Source organism: Tamandua tetradactyla, chromosome 21 (assembly GCF_023851605.1).
Source record: "Tamandua tetradactyla isolate mTamTet1 chromosome 21, mTamTet1.pri, whole genome shotgun sequence".
Classification (NCBI taxonomy): Eukaryota; Metazoa; Chordata; class Mammalia; order Pilosa; family Myrmecophagidae; genus Tamandua; species Tamandua tetradactyla.
In genome coordinates this window covers 13,624,688-13,649,087 of record NC_135347.1, presented here as the reverse complement: position 1 = coordinate 13,649,087, position 24,400 = coordinate 13,624,688, and the positions used below count along the sequence as shown (strand labels likewise).

At 37.0% G+C, this 24,400-nt stretch overlaps 1 long non-coding RNA gene across 4 annotated transcripts in view; it reads left to right on the top strand.

Moving 5' to 3' along the window:
* LOC143665479 (uncharacterized) overlaps positions 1-24,400 on the top strand; it is a 103,637-nt gene that overhangs the window by 11,627 nt on the left and 67,610 nt on the right. The window contains exons 3-4 of one of the 4 annotated variants that reach the window (XR_013166993.1): positions 12,256-12,380; positions 19,845-19,926. The exons of 2 other annotated variants lie outside the window; for them this stretch is intronic. This is a non-coding gene — a long non-coding RNA (uncharacterized LOC143665479). Of the gene's footprint in view, positions 1-12,255; positions 12,381-13,880; positions 14,381-19,844; positions 19,927-24,400 lie in introns of those variants that run through there. One more of the 4 variants, XR_013166994.1, reaches the window with a different exon arrangement.

Genomic DNA, 24,400 nt, shown 5'->3' with positions numbered 1-24,400 from the left:
CTCAGATTTCTTCAGTATTGCCTTGATTAAATATTTTGATAGTGAAAAAGAACTTGTTGACTTCAACCTGGCACTTCTTGCCATGATTTTCCTGCTCCATGGACCACAAATATGGGATACTATCAGTTGTTTGTGCTGTTCTAACAATATAGTTAGGAGCAGAGAAAATAACTATCAAGTGGGTCTGGTTTCCCTCTGGGCTCAGGTCGGAGCAAAATTGGAGTGAAATCCCATTTATTACTTAATCCCTATAAGCCCTGACTCTGATTAATGGTTCATAGAAGTGTTTGGGGTCCGTAACAATTAGTGTTACTAGCTAGTATATAATAACCTTTATTTCCTATTGTCAGGACATGATTTCCAAGGTAAATGGCCAAGATCCTTTGGGGGAAGGCTAGCAGTATGATCTTGGAGGGATCCTTTCTCAAAGATATCTACCATCTTATTCAGAACACTCTAGATCTAGAAATTGACTCAGGTCTAGAACTGGAAGACCAAGTCTCTAGCGTGGAGATTCAGGTCAGACTTCTATAGCCTGTACCGTGCCTGGAGTTCTGAAATTATACAAATCAAGTAGGCTGTTAGTGGTTGCATATCAGTTTTATTCCCGTGTACCCAATGAACTAACCACAACAAAAATGTTTTCTTATTAGACCCTTCTTAGGTCTGATTAGCAAACCACTCTGCTACCTATTATAAATAGCAAAGCTACATTCTTTAGGGCTCTGTCTTTGAGGACCCACCCATTCCCATAGAGATCAGGGAGTACTTTTTATTCAACTTTTCCCACCAACTTTCCCAGCTACTAAAGACAGCCAGGAAAGCACATTTTAATGATTTCAGTGCTCTTCTCTCCATTCTAATTATCATGGTGTTTTAGTTTGCTAGCTGCCAGAATGCAAAATACCAGAAACAGAATGGCTTTTAAAAAGGAGAATTTAATAAGTTGCTAGTTTACAGTTCTAAGGCTGAGAAAATGTCCCAGTTACAACAAGTCTATGGAAATGTCCAATCAAAGGCATCCAGGGAAAGTTACCTTGGTTCAAGAAGGTTGATGAAGTTCAAGGTTTCTCTCTCATCTGAGAAGGCACATGGTGAACACAGTCTGAGTTCCTCTCTCATCTGGAAGGGCACGTGGCAAACATGGCATCATCTGCTAGCTTCTTCTCTTGGCTTCCTGTTTCATGAAGCTCCCCGGGTGGCATTTTCCTTCTTCATCTCCAAAGGTCACTGGCTGGTGGATTCTCTGCTTCATGATGCTGCAGCATTCTCTGATCTCTCCGAATCTCTTATCTCCAAAATGTTTCCTTTTATAGGACTTCAGAAACTAATCAAGACCCACCCGAATGGCTGGAGACATGTCGTCACCTAATCCAGTTTAGCAACCAATCTCAATTACATCACATCTCCAGGGAGATGATCTAATTACAGTTTCAAACATACAATGCTGAATAAGGATTAGAAGAAATGGCTGTCTTTACAAAATGGGATTAGGATTAAAACATGGCTTTTCTAGGGGACACACATCCTTTCAAACCAGCACACATGGCAAAAATGAAAGGAGAGACTCTGGGCTGCAGTGGTTGTAAAAGGATAGCTGGTAGGGATGCTTATAATATCCAATCCAACACTGATGTCCTCTAAACATCCCATTTGAATTCCTTAGTATTCCTTCCTCAACCTTATTCAAAGGAATTTGCAGCCTTTATATGTCATTTAGCACTGTCAGACAGTCATTGCAGGCTTGAATTTGCCAGTACATAAAACTTTTTTTTTAAACATTTTTTTAATTGTGAAATATATATACAAAAAAAGCGATAAATTTCCATGTCCATTTTAACAAGTAGTTATAGAACAGAGTTTAAAGTTTGGTATGGGTTACAGGACCATGCTTTTTCATATTTTCTTCTAACTGCTCCAAGACACTGGAGACCAAAAGAAATATCAATATAATGATTCAGCAGTCATACTCCTTTGTTAAATCCTAGCTCCTCTGTTACTCTCCTCTTTTTTTTTTTCTATTTTGTGAAAAATAATGTGTATACAAAAAAGCAATAAATTTCAAAGCACATTGCAACAATTAGTTGTAAAACAGATTTCAGAGTTTGGTATGGGTTACAATTCCACAATTTTAGATTTTTACTTCTAGCTACTCTAAAGTACTGGAGACTAAAAGAAATATCAGTATAATGATTCAGCAATCATATCGTTTGTTAAGCCCTATCTTCTCTGTATAACTCCACCATTACCTTTGATCTTTCTCTCACTCTTTAGGGGTATTTGGGTTATTCCCATTCTAACTTTTTCATGTTGAAAGGCACTGTCTATAATATGGGATAGGGGGATGGAACTAGTTGATGTTCTGGAGAAGCTGACTATTCTAGGTTTCAGGATTTATCTGGTCCAGGAACCCATCTGGAAGTTGTAAGTTTCTAGAAAATTACCCTAGTGCATGGAACCTTTGTAGGATCTTATTTAACACCCTAGGTGTTCTTTAGGATTGGCTGGAATGGTTTTGATTGGGGTTTCAGCCAACACACTTTTACAATCAGTTACTTGAGCCAGTTCAATGAATGGCAACACATCAAAATATAAGCTTATCTAAAAATATTCCCTCTTTATTTAAGCATCTGTAAAAACCACTTCTATTACTATTTTCCAGATTTTTTGTGACATGAATTAGTAAGTTCCTACTTTTCCTTGTGAATGTAACTCTTGTTCCTATTCTGCTTCTATACTTTACCTATTTGAGTTTGAATTCTGGTGACCGGCCAAGCCACAATGACATTTAGGGCATGATTGTGAGCTTTTCTCTAACAAGAGAGTTGAGCTTCATATGGTAAAGACATGTGGTGGAAAGATTTTCAGAAGATTTGGGGAGTGATGGGTCCAAGTTCTGAGTGTGCCTAGATGTTCTTCCTATTGTCAGGATCCTAGTTTTTCCTGATCATTTTCCTAATTTACCTAAGAGACATAGTGAGGTTGTGAATTCAACTGACATTACAGTGAGCCGACCCAAGAAACAGTTTCTGGGTCTGGTTTTCAGTGACCTCAGATTCCAGCAAAGTCGCTGGAAATGAGATTTTTCTGTGCTTTTGAGGAAAGAATTTTAAGTTTGAATGCCTTTCTCTGTTTATAATCTAGTGCTCTCAGGAACATTTCTTCTTCCTTGGTAACCCAGAGATCTGCTCCCAGCATACAGAGACCGGAGGTTAGCTGTTTCACTACTGCATGGCATGGGCTGCTGGCCTTATATGCTGGAATCTGTATAGAAGTTTCACTACATTTTATCCCATTGAAGCTTCTCCCACCAGTCTTCCCAACTTACTGAGGACAGCCAGGAAAGCGCATTTTAGTGTTTTGGGTGCTCCTCTCACCAATCTAATTATCATGGCAAAAGTGAGGGGGGGTGGGGAGCATTCTGCTCTGTGTTATAATAATGGTGAGAGGGTGGGTGGGAGGGATGCTTATAATTGATCCACTCCAGCCTGGTTGTCCTCTGAAGTATTCACATTCTTTTCTTACCTTTATGCAAATAAATAAATGGACTTTTGGTAAAACTTAGCATAGTCATTCCTTCAATTCTTCTCTTCTTTGTCCCTTTCAGCCAAGATTGTCATCCTTCCTGTTTGTACACTTATTTAAAAAAATTTATTTAGGGGACACAAAAAGTACATCTAAATGATGTTTTTTAAAAGATAATGTTTTGAAGTTTTCATATGCTGACGTACCACTGTATATACAGTCTTTAAAATGGTTCAAAGGTGCCTGCTGATTTCTATACAAATTGTTTATGATTACTGAATTTGATTTTAGAATATGAATTTTCTTCCTTTGTGTGGTGGTGGGTACCTTATATGCGTTAGCTCAGAACTATTCCCACCCCTCACCCCCACCTTCTACCCATTCCCCCTTGTGACCCACAGCACACACTTGGGAGACAGGTGGGATAATCTGAGTTTTGGAAAAGCTTTTTGTTTATTACCTACAGAAAGTTAACTGGCTTTTGGGGGGATCAAATCTGAATCTTGGCTTCACTGGAATCATGTTCTAGTCAACAGAACTACAAATACTAAACTATTAAGCAAATAATCAAAATTTTTGCTTTTTCATATTTCTATGTGAAAATAGGGGTTTTAGAAGAAAGATTTCATGAGAAAAGACAATTGCTATGATTGCTATGTTCATATTTCAGCAAGTGAGATATTAGGAAGGGTTTTAGCTATCATTTAAAGAGAAAATTCACAATTTAATTCCATTTGTTCCATGGAGAAGAAAACTGGTACAAAAGGAAACAATTTCATTTTTAGGTTTTGAGGTGGGTCACAACCCAACAATGAGCGTGTTTTGCTAAAAAGCCATAAAAACAAAAACTAATCTAAAATATAACTGCTGGTGTTACTTTAAAATTTCGAAACATGAGAGATGTCCCAGGTTTAAGTGAATGGTTTCTTGGGTTATCAAAAATGAGGAATTCTTAGACTGTCGGAACGTAAAGCTGTGTTCAATCTCAGGACAAAGCTACATCAATCCTAAATGGCTATGTCAATAAATCTACTTCAGGTCTAAAATAGTATAAGAACAAGTCTTAAATTCTTAATCACAAGGACTCAAATGGAAGTAAGAAACTGAACAGTAGCAATGCTAGGAGACAGTACTGTACTCAACATTATTTCCTAGAAAGAACAGAGGAGGAAAAAAATTCTGATCACTATGTTCATATTTCAGCATCACAGAACCTCATCCAAAAACAGGGAAAGCTAATCCAGAAACTCTTGTTGCTCATTATCATTACTGAAGGGCCTTTCAAGAATGCCACAATTCTTCTTCCAGGAATATATTCATTTGCTAAAGCTGCTGGAATGCAACATACCAGAAAAGGAATGACTTTTAAAAGGGAAATTTATTATGTTTATTAAGTATTTACAGTTCTAAGACTGAAAATGTCCAAATTAAGGCCCCAACAAGAGATTAGCTTCATTCAAGAAAAGCTAATACCATCCGAAACACCTCTGTTAGCTGAGAAGGCATGTGGTAGGTATCTGCTGGTCGCTTGCTCCTGGGCTCTGTTGCTTTTCAGCCTGTTTCCTGTGGAGATTTGTGACAGTTTAAAACTAATATGTACCCTGAAAAGCCATGTTTAATCCTGATCCAATCTTGTGGAGTAGACCTATTGTTTAGGGTGGGAAACTTTAATTGGATTTTTTTCATGGAGATGCAACACATCCAGTTGTGGGTGTGACCTTTTGTTAGATTATTTCCATGGAGATGTGACACACCCAGTTGTGGTTATGGCCTTTTGATTAGATGGAGTTGTAGCTCCATCCACTCAAGCTGGGTCTTGATTAGTTTACTAGAGTCCCTTAAAAGGGGAAACATTTTGGAGAAACTTCAGATGCAGACACTTGGAGAAAAGTTGCTCAGAGCTGACAGATACATGGGGTTTGGAGATGCTTAGAGAGCTGACAGAGCCAACATGAAACCCAGAATTTGTATATACAGAGCCCAGCAGATTCTAAAGGAAACAGAGGCTAAAAGCAACAGAGCCCAGGAGCAAGGGATCAGCAGATGCCAGCCAGGTGCCTTTCCAGCTGTCAGAGGTGTTCTGGATGGCAACACCCTTTCTTGAGTGAAGGTAACCTCTTCTTGTGCCTTAATTTGGACATTTTCACAGCCTTAGAACTGTAACTCACAATGTAATAAATTCCCTTTTAAAAGCCACTTCAAAAAAAAAAAAACATTTCATTTCTGATATATTGCATTCCAACAGCTTTACCAAACCAAAACAGGGTTCCTCCAGGAAGCCTTGGCTTCTCCAGGGCTGGGTTTTATCTCTTGGCTTCCCTTGGCTCTCTCCAGGATCTGCCTTGCTTAGCAGCTCATGGGAAGACACATAGTGACATCTGCCAGTCTCTGCCCATGTCTAGGCATCTGTTCTCTCTGTCAGTACTCCAGACATCTCCAAATATCTGTGTCTGTCAGCTCTGAGACAACTGTTCTCCAAGTATATGCATCTGAGGTGTCTCCAAAACATTTCTCCTTTAAAGGATTCCGGAAAACCCATCTTGAATGGGTGGAGTCACATCTCCAATTAATCAAAAGGCCACACCCGCAACTAAGTGTGTCACGTCTCCATGGAAATAATCCAATCAAAGATTTGTACCTTAAGCGATAGGTGTGGCCCCACAAGATTGGATCAGGATTAAACATGGCTTTTCTAGGGTACATTATAGTTTCAAGCTGGCATAAGGGACAAGCTGGGCATGGTGAAACCCATTCTCACAAAGAGGCTGCTCTAAGAAGGGAGTGTGGGCAGAGAAAAAGTCAGCAAGCAGTTGGCCTCTGAGGTTCTGTTTTTCAAGCCTGTGACGCTACTGTGTACCTGAACGGATAGTAGACCCCTCTACTGTGTATACTATTCATTATAAATGCAACAGGTTGCACTGCAGTCATTTAAAATGCAAAATTTATCCCTTCCTTACCCCATCCCACCTAACTGTAGGAAAGGAGAAATTCATTGTTCTAGTTTGCTAGCTGCCAGAGCGCAATGTATCAGAAACGTAATGGCTTTTAAAGAGGGGAACTTAATAAATTGCTAGTTTACAGTTCTAAGGCCGAGAAAATGCCCCAATTACAACAAGTCTATAGAAATGTCCAATCAAAGGTAACCATCCAGGGAGAGATACCTTGGTTCAAGAAGGCCGATGAAGGGTTTCAGGGTTTCTCTCTAGTGAGAAGGCACATGGCAAACACAGTCACAGTTTCTTTCTCATCTGGAAATACATCTCACATGGTGAACACAGTCAGGGTTCCTCTCTCATCTGGAAGGGCACATGACAAACATGGCATCATTTGCTAGCTTCTTTTCCTGGCTTCCAGTTTCATGAAGCTTCCCGGGAGACATTTTCCTTCTTCATCTCCAGAGCGCTGGCTGATGGACTCTCTCCTTCATGGTGCTGCAGCATTCTCTGCTCTCCCTGAATCTCCTTCATTCTCCAAAATGTTTCCTCTTTTATAGGACTTCAGAAATTTATCAAAACCCACCCAAATGGGTGGAGACATGTTGCCACCTAATCCAGTTTAACAACCACTCTTGATTAAATCACATCTCCAGGGAGATGATCTGATTACAGTTTCAAATATACAGTATTGAATAGGGATTATTCTGCCTTTATGAAATGAGATTTAGATTAAAACATGGCTTTTCTAAGGGACATTCAACCTTTCTACCAGCACATTCATCAAACAGTTTTCTCAGCTTTCTACAGTACTTTTTAAAAAAACTTCTTTTATTGTATAGTATAATATATATATATACAAAGCAAAGGAAGAAAAAAAGAAATAGTTTTCAAAGCACTTTTCAACAAGTAGTTATAGGACGGTTCCCAGAGTTTGTCATGGGCTACCGTACCATCCTCTCAGATTTTTCCTTCTAGCTGTACCAGAATATAGGAGGCTAGAAAGAATAAATTTTTTTTATCATTACAATCGACTTCTTTTCTTTTTTTTTGAAAAATAACATATATACAAAAAAAAAAAACCAATAAATTTCAAAGCTCAGCACAACAATTGGTTGTAGAGCAGATTTCGGAATTTGGTATTGGTTACAGTTCCACAATTTTAGGTTTTTACTTCTGCAGTACTTTTCTTTTTTTTTTGGCAGTGCTTTTAAAGTTCATTTAAATGCAGTCAAATGTGAGACAGGACAGACATCCCAATTTGTTAGGATTATCTCAATGAACCTTGAATTGGATTTTGAAAACCGACATAAACTGAAATGGACTGGACTTAAGCTGTTGGCTCAATCTTGCCACATCAACAGTTATTTCTTTGTTTTATCCCACCTGGAATGGTCCCATGTTACCCACTCAATGAGTGCACTAAGCAGCAGCAGGGTGGTGTTTTTTGGGGGAAGCCACTGGTTTTGTCATTTGCTTCCAGAATCACATATACTATTACATACTTTACATTAAACATTCTTTTGTCCTGAGTTGGGTGAAAGACCATTGAGGATGGGGTCGAGTTCATTAAGACTGTCTTCCCTCCATAGCATGGTTGTATATACAATCTTCAGGTTTTTCTTCTTCCCTTGCTTGACTTTCTGTTTCTTTTTCTTGGTGACTCCTGAAGTTCTCTTGCCCATAGCTTTATTAGCTTCTTCCTTTGTATCCTGCTCTGCAAACTTCTAGAACATATTGGAGTATATTTTGTGGTCTCTCTCGTTGTGCTTCTTAGTCTTTTTCTGGTACATGGAGATCTGCAATTTTGTAGCCATATTCTGGCAGCTCACTTTGAGCACTTTCTCATAGTCATACTTGCTGATTCAAATTCATTCATGAGCAGTTAGGCTTCACTCCTCCTGTAAAAACCCAAATAGACCCACACTACACCAGGTTATAATCAAGTTGTCAAATGTCAAAGATGAAGAGAGCATTCTGAAAGCCAGAAGAGAGGCAAGGCATGTCACGTACAAGGGAGGCTCAAGATTAAGTTCTGATTTCTCATCAGAAACCATGGAGGCAAGACTGCAATGGGGAGACATATTTAAAGTGCTGAAAACAAAAAATTGCCAAGAATTTTGTATCCAGAAAATATGTCTTTCAAAAATAAGGGAGGATGAAGACAGTCCCAGATAAACAAAAGCTGAGGGAATTCGTCACCACTAGACTGCCCTTACAAAAACAGTAGAGGGATTCTGCAGGTTGAAAGGAAAGAGCACTAGATTATTAATTGAGGCTACATGAAGAAATGAAGATCTCTAGTAAAGATAACTACATAGACAAATATAAATGCCAGTACTATTGCATTTTTTATTTGTAATTCCACTTTTCCTAGAGGATCTAAACAGCAAATGCATAAAATATAATGACAAATCAATGGTTTTGGACTCATAATGTACAAATATGTAATTTGTGACAAGAACTACATAAGGTGGGAGGGGAATAGAGAGATATGGGAACATAGTTTATGTATGCTATTGAAATTGTTGAGTTGGTATCAAAGAAAGTGAGATTGGTAAAGTTTGGTATGTAAATTCAAGCCCCATGTTATTTTCAAAGAAAAAATACACAGAAACGTAAATTAAAGTACAGGTTACCAAGGGAAGAGGAGAAGGGATAGTGAGGATTTAAATGCAAAATGAGTATAGGATTTCAGTTTGGGTGAAGTGAAAGTTCTAGTAATGGATGGTGGTGAGGGTACTGTAGCAATATGAATGTGATTAATCCACTGAAAGATATGCTTGGTAGGAGTTAGAATGGAAAGATTTATGCTATATATATGTTTCCACAATGAAAACAAGGAAGAAAGAGAAACTAAAGAGATAATGACATGTAAATGTAATGCATGATACTTGATGGGTCTAAGAATGGAGGAGATAAGATTAAAAAGGACATTATTGGGAAATGAGAAAAAAATGGAGTATAGAAACTAAGCTTTAAAACAATGTCAAATTTATTTAACTTGATTACTGTACTTAAGATGATTAAACAAGTGAAATCTTTATATTTAGAAAATGTACATGGAAGTATGTGTTCAAGGAGAATGATGTGTGCAGCCTGCTCTCAAATGTTCAGAAGATAGATAGATAGATAAATAGATAGATAGATAGATAGATAGATAGATAGATAGATAGATAGATAGATAGATAGATAGATGATAGATAGATAGATAGATAGATAGATAGATAGATAGATAGATGGACAAAAGAAAGGAAGGGAGGGAGTAAGGGAAAGAAAGAGCAAAGATGTCAAAATCTTAAAAATCTTAAAATTGGTGGATTTGGAGAGGTGTGGATATGCTGGAGTTCTCTGTATGGAGGTTCTCTTATTTTTACAGCTGTCCTATAAGTTTGAAATGATTTTAAAACAAAAAAATATATATATAAATGCTAGAGAAAAATGCATAGAAAGAGATGTAACTATTCACTGTGGTTAGGGAAATTGAGAGGCGCAGCCCCTCTGGAGGGCAGTGTGGTGGTTCCACAGGAGGTGAGGGGTGGGGTTGCCATATGATCCTGCAACCACATTACTCAGTACATGCCTGGAGGAACTGAGTGTGGGGACATGAATGGACATTTGCACACAGATGTTTATGGCAGCAGTGTTCAAGTTTCACAATGGTGACTTAAGGGTAAAACGACTGAGGAATGGAAGGGGAAACTGTGGTGTATGCATACTACAGACTCGTGAGGGACCACAAGAAGGAATGAAGTTGTGAGTCATGTAACTAGGTGAATGAACCTTGAGGACTGTATGTTGAATAAAATGTAAGAAGACAAATATTATCATACCTCAGTCATATGGACTAACTGTAATATAAAAACTTGGTGAATTGAAGTCAAGAGTATGAGTTATCAGGTTGGGGCCTATTGTAAAGGGTCCTAGATTGTAAGCTCTTACAGCAGTCATATATTCAGAAGTTGTAACTGTTGTTTCTAAATTTTGAGATACTGAGCTGTTTATATATAATCTGGTTGGTCCCAGAAACTTCAGCTATTTATATGACACCTGAGACTCAGAGTTGGAGTTCAGTAGCTATGAAAGTCAGCATCACCCCATACAGGAACTTTTTAAAAAGTTGAAAAAAGGATCAGACTTCCAATAGAGAGTTCAGTAAAGCTGATTTGGATAGGACTAAGGTAAATCAGAATAGAGGGTAAAGGATGATACCATCCATAGTTTAAAACTTCAACTTCTGTGTGAGACCAAAGGAAGAGATGTTTAGCTGGTGCAAAATTTATATTTTGGGAACCCCATTACCTCATTTCACTTGTATGGTCAGTTTAGTTGAACACCATAAGTACATGGAATCTTGAATAAGGCGTGAGATCTTGCTGGTTTGTCCAGGTTAGTGTGATGCCCTGATATATCCCAGAGTAATTTGGGCAGAAAATAAAAAAGTTTTTGTGGGGTTACCTTAGGGTACTGGGAAGAAAGGAGGAAATATTCATCTTCCCCATTTGGGGAATTCCTGATATTCTCACAAGCAGTGGGGACAACAAAATCAATAGGCTGAGCCCTTGATCTTGGGGTTTGCCCCTATGAAACGTATTCCTGTAAAGGATAAGCTAAGACTACTTATAATTAGGCCAAAGAGTCACTCCCAGATAACCTCTTTTGTTGCTCAGATGTGGCCTCTTTCTAAGCCAACTCGGCAGGTGAACTCACTGCCCTCCCCCTACGTGGGATATGACTCCCAGGGGTGTAAATCTTCCTGACAATATGAGACAGAACTCCTGGGATTTGCCAGGACCCAGCCATCATGGGATTGAGAGAGGCTTCTTGACCAAAAGGGGCAAGAGTAAAATGTGTCAAAATAAAATTTCAGTGGCTGAGATTTTTCAAACAGTTGAGAGGTTATGCTGGAGGTTATTCTAATGAATTATATAGATATACCATTTTAGTTTATGGTGTATTGGAGTGGCTAAAGGGAAGTACCTGAAACTGTTGAGCTGTGTTCCAGTAGCCTTGATTCTTGAAGACAATTGTATACTGATATAGCTTTTACAGTGTGACTGTGTGTCGTTAAAATCTTGTTTTTGATGCTCATTTTATCCAGGGTATGGCAGATGAGTAAAAAAAATGGATAAAAAATAAATAGTTAATGGGAGGATAAGGGGTAAAATAAATTGGGTAGATTGAAATACTAGTGGTCATTGAGAGGGAGGGATGAAAGGTGTGAGTTATATGAGTTTTTCCTTTTTTCTTTTTATTTCTTTTTCTGGAGTGATGCAAATGTTCTAAAAATGATCAGGGTGATGAATACACAACCATGTGATGAAATTGTAAGCCACTGATTGTCCACCATGTATGGACTGTATGTATGTGAAGATTTCTCAATAAAAAAATTTTTTTAAAGTTATATATAAGAAAAGGATGGGGTTACTGACTCAGCTAGAAGGAAGGTCCTTTTTTTCCCTTTCCTTCCTCATTTTTGCTGTCTGTAGTTTGGTGATGACTGGAGGTCCAGTCACTCTCAAGAACCATGAGAATGGAAACTGTCCTGAAATAATGGAGAGAAAATGATTCTAGACTCTGCTGACAATGAAGCTATTACACCAACCTAGGCTGCCTACCTCCAGACTTCATCTAAGGAGAAAAGAAATTAATTATCTTGTTTAAATTGCATGGAAAAAAATCACTTGAACTGGGATGGGAGGACTTATGGTTAAAAATAAATAGATAAAATTCTATGTCATTGGGCATTTTAATATCTATGCTGATCAAACATGAGCTCTTCGTCTTATCTCCAAAGGTCTTCACAAAATGATGACAGGCCATCCCTTCTGAGAGGGCAGCTCTTCAGATGGTATGATAACAAGTGCTAGGACCAGAAGTTCATCTGATAATGGTTCTTGCATTTTGCTTTAGAAAATAAATGTAAGTTTTTTTAAAACCTGATAATTAATGACTCACGCTTTTGTTACTTTCAGCTTTACTCTGATGATAGCTTAATAAATTTCTGTGACTTGTATGATATAAAATCTGATCCCTATCCAGAGAAGACCCAGAAGGGTTAAGTGATATACACAAGAGAATCACCTTTAGAATATAAATATGATTAGGCACCTGTACAGTTCAAACATATTTGGTATTTGCAAACTGCAGCAGCATCCCACATCTCTAGTACCAAAATCTTTTAGTTTGCAAAAGCTGCTGATATGAAATATACCAAAACAGAATGGCTTTTAAAAGGGGAATTTAATAAGTTACAAGTTTACTATTCTAAGCTATAAAAATATCCAAACTACGGCTCCAGGGAAAGACACCTTGATTCAAGGAAGGTTGATGGGTCAGGAGCAGCTTTGTCAGTTGGGTAGTTACGTGGCTGGCATCTACTGGTCCCTTTGCTCCTGGGGTCCATTGCTTTCAACCTCTGTTCCTGTGGGGGTTCCTCACTTTGCTTTTCCAGGGTTGGCTTTCGTCTCTGGGCTTCCCTTGGCTCTCTCCAGGTTCTGACTTGCTTAACATCTCATGGCAACATCTGCTGGGCAACATCCAAGCATCCATGTGTCTTTTCTCCAATTGTCAGCATCTGTGTTAGCTCTGCTCTGAAGTTTCTGTTGGCTCTGTAGTTTCTGTAGGCTTTCTCCAAAATGTTTTCCTCTTTTAAAGGATTCCAGTAAACTAATCAAGACCCACCTGGGATGGGTGGTTTCACATCTCCATCTAATCAGAAGGTCACACCCACAGTTGGGTGTGTCAGTTCTTCATGGAGATAATCTAAAGTTCCCAACCTACGGTATTGAATTAGGATGAAAAGAAATGGCTGCCCCCACAAGATTGAATCAGGATTTTGGGGTACATAAAACTTTCAAACTGGCACACTGGGTATGGGAGGCAAACCAAAGGATATGTATGAGAGGCAATCATGAAGTGATATCCCAGATTTAATTCACGTTCCAAACATAAGCGTGGTCCCCTCTGCTCTCCAAATTATAGCCTAAGAAAGCAGTGTTTCAGGGTGCAAAAGATTCTCTTGACAACTTCCTTTGTATTTGCTCATAGTATATTCTTTTGAATGTACTGCAGTGGAAAACTATTGGGTTTAAGGAGGAAATGATGATTTTCAGAAATAACCGAATGACACTGGAATGTTGATAATTTAGCTGGGTATTGCTATTCCTTTAGAAAAGGAGAAAGAAAGGCGATTATTAAATAATGTGGTTTATTTTTTGCATATCTTCATTAAATTTATTTAAAAATAAAATCAATAAAATATATAGTTGTGGTAGGCTGAATTTTGTACCCCAGAAAAATATGTTTTTTAATCCATTCTTGAGGCTGTGAACTTACGGTGAATAGGACATTTTGAAGATTTTGTTTTTAGTTATGGTGTGGCCAGCTGAATAAGAATGATTCTTAATCCTATTACTTGAGGCATTACAGAGAAGACCACAGAGAGAAAGCCACAGGGAGGAAACAGAAGCCAGAAATCAGTGGAACCTGAGAGAAAAAGGAAAGGTATTGCCATGTTATGGAAAACTGAAGGACCCAAATAACATTGGCAGCCATCTTCAGAATGCCAGTCTTCAGGAGAATACATAATTTTGCTGATGCGTCGATTTTGCATTTCTCCTGGCCTCAAAGCCTTGAGCTTATAATAAATTCCTGTTGTTTTAGATAACCCATTGTATGGTATTTCTTTTAGCAGCTAGGTTTTTAAGAATGTGTCACATTCCCAAATTGAAATAAGCCTTGATGAGAATGTATTTGGTAAGATGGGCTGCTTGCCTCACAACACCCACTCGGCCCCAGAGTCATGTCTGCATCAGGGAAATGAAATCCATTGACTACATCTCTTTTCCACAATGACCTGGGAAGAGAAGGTTGAGAGAGGGGAGGGTTTTTAAACTCCATACTTTATGAAAATAACAGAAATTGTGGAACACAACTAAGTCCACGGTAAGGAGTAAGAAATAATTTAATATGATTATGTTTAACAAACAAATATTTCTGACTTAATTTCTAATCCCCAGTGAAAAATTATCTTCTAAAAGCCCTTGGCTAAGAATGGCTAAGAGAATAGACTCTGTTCTATTCCAGTCTAAATCCCCTTCAGTGTGTTGTCCAAATTCTGCTTTTGTTTGTGTGTGTCTTTGTGTGTGTGTGATTCTTAAACTGTTCATGTTCCACATTGGGATGTCATCCCTCTGTTCAGTTGCTAATCAGTAAACTTTATCTGTAGTCGCTTAAAGTTCAGATTTTAAACAACTTTATTGTACAATCAACAAGGTTTACTTGTTTCCAGTATACTCATCATGATTGCCTGGCAGAAGTACTTATTGCTCTAGGGATAGCTTCAGCAAGTAACAGAAGAAAAAAGTGTGAGCAGAAGAAAATAAAAGGAATTTATTGGAAGGACACAGGGGTAGCTTATTGTTAAGGGCAGGAGATACAACTATGCTTCTTATGTGGGAACTGGAATTAGGACCTGAAATGTTAGGAACTCAGGTTACTCTGTAGGCCCACGTTCACATAGTCCCTTGTTTTTGCTTCCTTCTATTGCAGATGCTTCCGTCTCTCTTTTCCCAGACTGCCTGTTTCTGCTCTTGGGAGAATATGGGCATCCCAGCCTCAGCTGTACTTCCCTTCCAATTCATTCAGCAGAAACTAGAGTCTCGGTATTACAAATCTGTATTTGTAGGAAACGGAACAGATTAATCATCAGGGGTCCAGTTTCCACCTATGTCCAGTAAACTATGGTCAAGGAATAGGTCAGCATGCAATAATTCTAAGAAGGAAGTGAGAGAGGGTTCTGTAAGAAGGAGCTTTGGGATGGGGAAGACAATAGCTTCTCTCTCCCTGGTACAAGTGGCTTCTCTTGACAGTGTGAGGGATGATGGGATTCACTGTTAACCATTTTTTCTGTGACTGCTCTGAGTCCTGTCTGCTTCTGCACTCTTTGGAAGGACAAATAATTTTCTGATTATAGTCCATGCTGCAAACTGATCTTTCATGGGGTAAAATAATGGACCCTAAGACATGATCCACGTATTACCATTAAACATGCCCCTGATAACAACTGCTCAAGGGGTGTTTAAACACCTGTCCTCTTGCTTCAGAGACAGAAGAGTAAAAGCGAGTAGGAGTGACCCAAACCTCATTCTTGGTAAATCAGGAATGAAAGAAACAAAAGTTGGAAGGTAGTAGTGTTTTATCCCCCACTCTAGATTATAATCTATTAGGATTTAAATCATGTCAAAGGGAAGTTCTCTTCTCTCTAATAGTAGAGGCCAGAAGTTGTTCAATAAGTAAGGATAAAAAGTCAATTAAATGAGAAATTATAAAAATAGTACATACACACCTTAAACATTTTACTTAAAATATTTAAATGCATTTTCATTTGTGAATCTTTTGATGTAGGCCTTTTCTTTGAATATGGAACTGTTGCTTGGTTTTCTGCTTCAGTTCTTGCCTAAACTACATCCATTTTTTATGATCTCCAGTTTTGGTTTATTTAAAATGAAATGAACATAAAGACTCTAATGAAACATACCGAGTGCAAAATACTAGATTTTTACTATTTTGTCTCTTTCTGTAGCAATTTTTAAGTGACTTGTTTTTATTAAGTCTTTCTAAAAGTTTCAATTTCATTTTCATAGCTGCAACAGTTCTCTTTCTTTTTTAAACATTTTTTTATTGTGAAACATAACATATATACAAAAAGCAATAAATGTCAAAGTACATTTTAATAAGTAACTATTGAACAGATCTCAAAGTTTGGTATGGGTTGCCAGTTCCACGATTTCAGTTTTTTCTTCTAGCTGCTCTAAGACACTAGAGACTAAAAAGAATTATCACTATAATGATTCAATAGTTATACTTTTGTTAAATCCTAACCTCTCTGTTATAACTCCTCCTTCTCCTTTGAGCCTTCTCCCAATCCTTAGGGATATTTGTGCTTTGCCCATTCTAACTTTTTTCATGTTGATAAGGGGATATGGGATAGGGGGATGGAACTGGTTGATGTTCTTGGAGAGATTTACATTTTTTAAAAATATTTTTATTGTAAACCTTAACGTTCTTTCTTTAAAAAAATATTTTAATTGTAAACAACAGACAGACAGATAAAAATTCTTGACATGATTACAATCAATGGCTCACAATATCACATAGTTGGGTATTCATCACTATGATCATTTCTTTGAACATTTGCATATCTCTAGCAAAAGAAATTGAAAAGAAAAAACTCATACATACCATACCCCTTACCCATCTCTCTCATTGACCACTAGTATTCCCATCAACTCAATTTATTTTAATCTTTATTCCCCTATTATTTGTTTATTTTTATCCACATTTTTTACTCATCTGTCCACCATAGATAACAGGAGCATCAGACACAAGGTTTTCACAATCACACAGTCACATTGTAAATATTATATCATTTTACAGTCATCTTTCTTGGAGAGATTTGCATCTCTGGATTTCAGGACTTATCTGGTCTAGAAACTATCTGAAGGTTTTAGGTGTCTGAAAAATACACTTAGTGTGTGCAACTTTTGTAGGGTCCAGATAGAACCCTGGGTGTTCTTTAGAGTTAACAGGAATGATGCTGGTTGGGGTTTGGCAAACTGAGGCATTTAGCAATATCTAGCTGAAGCATGCGTTAAGAGTAGCCTCCAGAATTACCTACAGACTCTATTTGAACTCTCTTAGCCCCTGATACCTTATTTTGTAACATTTCTTTTCCCCTTTCTTTTTTTTGCCCTCATGTTTCATTGGTAAATACAATAATTAGTAAATATATGTATATAGAATAACAAGTACAAAACAGGTACAGGAACAAATCCACCAATCTCTCAGTAAGGATGCAGCTCAACTGGTGGGAGTGAAGTTGCTCTGTGCACTGGAGCTGTGCTTTTCAAACTTTAGTGTGCATAAGAAACATTTGGAGGCCTTGTTAAATCTCAACTTTCAGGGTTTCTGAATCAGGAGGGCTGAGTGGAGGCCTGAGAATTTGCATTTCTAACAGGTTACCAGATGATGCCAATGCTTCTGTTATGGAGGCTGCACCTTGCAAACCACTTTTCTAAAGGGCTTGACCTGCTGTGAACATTCGGAATGCTGTGAGCAATCCACTAGGTGTTTTACACAGTGATGATTTGAGAGTGCCAGATAATCCAGCAAACTGATTAGATTATGACAATTTTTCCTCTAATTCTCATTAGTCTTTCAAAAGGCTTACCCTGGTGCTCCATGTAGAGGATCAGTCTGATTCTGTCTGCAAGTGAATGGCTGGACTAGTTACTTTGCCAAACCCCTGTTTACTTATCTATAGAAAATGGGGGTAATAATCTTTTTAGTTTTTCTGACATACATAGCTTTTTGAGTACTGAGAATATGTAAGAAAATAATACAAATGTACAGTTCTAAAAAAACCCACGATTTTATTAATAGAGAAAGCATAATACTGGGAGATTTTAGTTTTAGGAATCGAGCATACCAGGGTTTGAATCCTACTTCAGCCACTTTCTAGCTGTGTAATCTTGAGAAATTTCCTTAGTAATATATTCCTCACAGATCACTGTGATTCAGCGAAGTTATGGAAATAAAGGCAGTTTCCTCTTTACATTTGTGGGGCCTGGAGGCTAACATATAATATGTTAAAAATTGTAAATGAAATTGGCCAAAAATTCATTGCAACACCTATCAAAATCCCACCTGGCTTCTGTGTAGGAATTGATAAACTGATCCTAAAATTTATGTAAATATGCAAGAGACCCAGAATAATCAAGTAATCATAAAAAAGAAAAAGAAGAACAAAGATAGAGGATTCAGACTTTTCAATTTCAAAACTTATTTCAAAGCTGCTACAATCAAAAGAGTGTTGTTTTGGCATGAGGATAGACCTATAGATAAGTGGAACAGAATTACCAGTCCAGAACTAAACCTTCATGTTTATGACTAGTTGATTTTTGACAAGGGTACCAAAACAATTCAATGGGGGAAAGAATAGTCTTTTTTCCACAAATGGAGCTGAGACAACTGGATATCCATTTGCAAAAAGTGAAGTTGCGCCTCCACTAATATCATAGGTAAAAATTAACTCAAAATGGATCAAAGGCCTAAATGTAAGAACAAAAACTATAAAACTGTTAGAAGAAACATAGGCATAAATCTTTGTGGCCATGGATTAGGCAATGGTTTCTTAGTCATAACACCGAAAGCATAGGTAACAAAATAAAAAATAGATAAATTGGACTCACCAACAGTTTTAAATTCTGTGCTTCAAAAGAGAGCACCATCAAGAAGGTGAAAAGGCAACCCAAAGAATGAGAGAAAATATTTGCAGATCGTATATCTAATAAGAGACTTGTATCTAGAATATAAAAAGAACTCTTAAAGCAAAGGTAAATCAAACTAGCAACAGTTAAGTAAAATATGTTCCTTTCTCTTACCTTGATAAAAATAACTTAATAAGGACAAAAAATAAAAATATGTGTGCAGCCACGGTGGCTCAGCAGGCAAACTTCTCACCTGCCATGCCGGAGACCCGGCTTCGATTCCCTGTGCCTGCCCACGCAAAAAAAAAAAAAAAAAAAAAAAATGTGTGAAGCATGGTTTTATGTGATTACAAATTGGCAAATATTAAAGACAACAGAATTTAATTAGTATTTTGCTTGTGTTCTAATGATGATACAATAAAACCATATGATTCATAAAATAAATTTATTCTATAAAGTTTATTTTTCTTGCCTTTTTTCAGTTATTTCCGCTATTAAATCAAGATTTTTACATAATTTGTGTTCTAGTGAACATAATAATTCAAAAAAATTAAACATTAAATGTAATATATCAAAGTATAAAATTTGAATTTATTTTTATGAAAATGAATGTAAAAATAAAAACATTTAAAATTTAAACCATTTTCATGTTTTTAAAAGTTATTTTCGTCTATAATATTCAAAATGGAATTTATAAATATAAAAGATTTATTTCAAAATTAATTCAATAAAGCTGAATTTCAATTTAATGTTTTGAAACTTTGTTTACTAAATATTTTTAAGAAAGTGGAACTACTTGGTGTTTTACGTCTATCTAGCTGTAATAGCAACTATTCATCAGTGATGTTCCAGACTACACATAAATATGTGCATTTCTAAGAAAATATGAATTGTTTAATGTTGCAAAATTATTGTTCTGTGCAACTGTTGCGAATGTGTTGATTCCCCATGGGTACCTCTGGAATCAGGAACTGAAACATGATCAGAAGGAAGAAATGGATGCTTATTTGACACTATTGGGAAAGGATTCTTAGATATGAAAGAATCTGTTGTATTCATATTATCTTAGAGGAAATTTTTAAAATGTTAATTTATTTTTTCTTTTCAACTCAAGTGTTTAGACGCTGAAATCCTCCTATGTTCAGAAGAATGTGTTTCTTTGAGGTTGGCAGCAGAGCAACCATAAACCTTCAGGTGCATAAACAAAGGCACTTTTTCTTTAAAAGACATAGGATAAAACAAATGAGATGCCTTTCTTAGGCTCAGAGTAACTCTGAATTTTCATTGATAAGTATATTTATTATGTGTTTGTGTTATGTATGTGGAAGGGGATCTTGCCCGGGCTAAGGGTGGCCTGTTTAGAGGGAATGGTGAGGGAGAAGTAATGGATATTTTCAGTCTTCACCCTCCTTGACTTATCAAAGGCTGAACAGTATAAGCCATTCCCATCTTTTTTTTTTTTTTTTCACTTTTTGTTTTGAAATCATTTCAAAATTACAGGACAATTGCAAAAATATTGCTGACTCCATACAAGAATTCCAACATACCCCATCTTCCCAAGATACCCAAATCCACCAATTTTAACATTTTGCCACCTTTGCCTTATGAATCTGTGTGTCTGTCATCTATTTATATATTGATCTACAAATATTCTGAACATTTGGGAGCAGGCTGCACACATCATTCTCCTTAAACACATAATACTTACATGCACATTTCCTAGGAATAAAGATTTTCACTTATATAATATATAATATATACTGTACCATAAGTACAGTAATCAAGTTCAAGAAATTTGGCATTGATTTAAAGCTCACCTTCTATATTCCAATTTTTTTCTCATGTCCCAATAATGTCCTTTTCAGCCTTTTCTCCTCTATTCTTAGATCCTATCAAGTATTATGCAATGCATTTAATTGTCATATCTCTTTAGTTTCTCTCTCTTCCTTTTTTGTTGAATTGTGGAAATATATGTAAAACATGAATCTTCTCATCCAAAACCCCTCCCAAGCATACCATTCAGTGGATTAGTCACATTCACATTGTTGCAGAAACCTCACCAATATCCATTACCGAAATTTTCCCTTCATCCAAACAGCAATCCTGTATTTGTTTTGCATTAAATCCCCAGTGCCCCAGGTCCTCACCCCTCATACCCTGCCCTCAACTTTCTCTGTGAGTTTGCATATTCTCCAATATTTTTCTTTATCATTATCATGGGGCTTAAATTTAACACCCTAAACACTATGACAACCTCGTTTGCTTTGATACCAACTTGAATTTCATGGTATATACTATGTTCCTATACCCTTCTTTCCTCTGTCTTTATGTAGTTCTTGTCACAAATTACATGTTTATACATTATGAGTCCAAAACCTCTGATTTATCACTTTGTGTTACATATTTGCCATATAGATTCTGTAGAAAATAAAAAATGAAGTTATAAATCAAAAGTACAATAGTACTGGCATTTTTATTTACCCATGTCATTACCCTCACTAGAGATCTTTATTTTTTCATACAACTTCAATCAATTATCTAATGTCCTTTCCTTTTTTTTAATAAAGTAATCATGTTTTATTAATTGAATTTCAATCAAAATCAAAGGAATGTGACATTTCAGTTATCCTGTGTGTTTTGGTTTGCTAATGCTGCTGGAATGTAATATATCAGAAATGGATTTGCTTTTACAAGGAGATTTATTAGGTTACAAATTTATAGTTCTAGGGTCATGAAAATGTCCAAATTAAGTCATCAACAAGAGGATACCTTCACTGAAGAAAGGCTGATTGCTGGGGATTCTCTGTCATAGTGTCCTTTCCTTTTAACCTGCAAAACTCCCTTTAGCATTTCTTATAGGGTTGGTCTAGTGGTGAGGAACAACCTCAGTTTTCGCTTATCTGGGAGTGTCTTCATCCTGCCCTCATTTTTTTTTCTTTTCTTTTACATGGGCAGGCACAGGAATAGAACCCGGGTCTCCAGCATGGCAGACAAGAACTCTGCCTACTAAGGCACCATGGCCCACCTACTCCATCATTTTTGAAAGACAAATTTGCTGGATACAAAATTCTTGGTTGGCAGTTTTGTTTTTCCTTTCAGCACTTTAAATATGTCTTCCCATTGCAGACTTGCCTCCATGGTTTCTGATGAGGAATTTACACAATCTTATAAAGGTGCCTTTTGTATATGACCTGTCACATCTCTTTTGCAGCTTTCAGAATTCTTTTTATCTTGATATTTGACGATTGGATTATAACATGGTGTGGTGTGGGTTTTTTTGAGTTCATCCTGTTTGAAATTCGTTGAGCATCTTGGATGTATATATTCATGTCTTTTGTTAAATTGAGGAGGTTTTTAGCCATTATTTCTGTGAATGTTCTCTCTGCCCCTTTGCGTTTCTTCTCCTTCTGTGTTGCCCACACTGAATAGATTGCTACACTTGACTGTGTTCCAAAGGTTCTTCAGGCTGTTTATTTTTCTTCATTCTTCCTTGTTTCTGCTCCTCAGACTGAATGACATCAATTATCTTATCTTCAAGTTCATGATTCTTTCTTCTACCAGCTCCAATCTGCTGCTGAACCTCTCCAGGAAATTTTTCTTTTTTGTTACTGTGGTCTTCAGCTTTGTTTTGTTCCTTTTCATAATTTCCAACTCTACATTGACATTTCCTTTGTGTTCATCTATTATTTTCCTGATTTCTGTTAGTTCATTGTCCATGTTTTCCTTTAGCTCTTTCATTATGTTTGGGAGCATTATTTTAAAAGTCTTTTTGAGGAATATCCCAGGTCTGATCCTCCTCATTGATTGTTTTCCAATGCTTTAATCTCCTCCTTTGCATGGGTTCTCACTCCCTGTTTCTTTGTATGTCTTATAATCTGGACATTTTGATATTTTTTGTGTGTGTTATTGCTAGAATTAGATTATGAAACATCTATTCCATAACCTTGGTATCTAGCTAGTGTTATAACAGAGCTTTCCTTGAATGCCAGATTGTCTCTGGAACCAGGACCAGGGATTCACAGTTGGAGGGCAAGCTGTGCTGAGCCAGTAAGGGATGGAATAGGAAGGGAATACCCTTCCCTATTCCTTTCAAATACCTGCCAAAAGGCTATGAGATCCTACCACTTTTAAGTGGCTTTTATGTCAAATTGGCACAGGCCTTGTTACTGCAGTGGCACACAATAGAAAAGGAAGCTGGTGAGGGGTGGGGTAAGGTGTGGTAGGCAAGAGCTGGGAGTTGGCCAATAGGAGTGTCTGTGAATTCCCCAGGAATTATATTATATTTCATACATAATCCTTTAAGATCAAATTGCGTCAATACCCATAAACAGGGAAACAATGTTTTAGCAGTTTTTTTTTTTCCATTAAGGTCTATTTTTAGTTAAATAGTTATTTGCTTTAATCAATGTTAAGTCTTCTTCAATCATTATTACTTTCAAGATAAAGGAAATATAGAGTTGAGAGGCTATTTTGGAGGCTACTCTTATGCAAGCTTCAGCTAGATATTGCTAATTGCCATGATTTGCCAAATCCCAACCAACATCATTCCTATTAACTCTAAAGAACACCCAGGACTCTATCTGAGATCCTACAAAAGTTGCATGCACTAAGATTTCTTTCCAGAAACCTAAAACCTTTATATGGTTCCTAGCCCAGATAAGTCCTGAAATCCAAGAATCCAACCAGTTCCATCCTCCTATCCCATATTGTTGACACCCCTTTTCAACATGAAAAGGTTGTAATTAGTATAGCCCAAATATCCCTAAGGATTGGGAGAAGGATCAAAGAAGATGGAGGAGAAGTTAGGATTTAACAAATGAGTATGACTGCTGAATCATTATACTGATATTTCTTTTTAGTCTCCAGTGTCTTAGAGCAGTTAGAAGGAAAAACCTGAAGTTGTAGAATTGTAACCCATACAAAACTTTGAAATCTGTTCTACAACAACTTGTTAAAATGTACTTTGAAATTTTTTACTTTTTTATATATATGTTATATTTCACAATAAAAGATGTTAAAAAAAAAAAGATAAAGCAAATATCTTTCTATTTGCTAGTTTGGGGTAAAGAACAGCCAGTATTTTCAAAGAGTGATTTAGTAAAAAGGCACTGCACTTTACTAATTTGACAAATGACTTACCATTAGAATAGAACTACAAAGGAGATCCTAATTAGCAATTTTTTTTGCCATTAGTATTTATTAGTCCTAGTTTAGCCTACAGTCAAATTTTATTCTTACCACATATGAAACAATGAACAGTAAGGGTAAGAAGGCTATTTGTGTTCCTCCCACACAAGATATTTAAATATGGCATTCTCTCAGGAAAGAATACCCTTCCCTATTCCCTTCAAATACCTGTGGTCCACGACTTGGTTTTCACCTCCTCAGGGAAGCCTTGTTTGACCATCCTGCCTCGGTCAATAACCACCTCCACATTAAATGCTCTTGCAGCACCCTGTAGCACTCAACCTTAGAGTTGTGTCTGCCTCACCTATTAAATTTTAAGTTGGGAAGCAGAGTTATGCAGCCCCTCTGGAAGGCAATGTGTCAGTTCCAAAGGAGGCTAGGGGTTGGGTTGCCATAGATCCATTGCTAGATATATACTTGGAGCAACTGAGAGTGGGGACAGGAATGGACACTTGCACACTGGCATTTATGGCAACAACATTC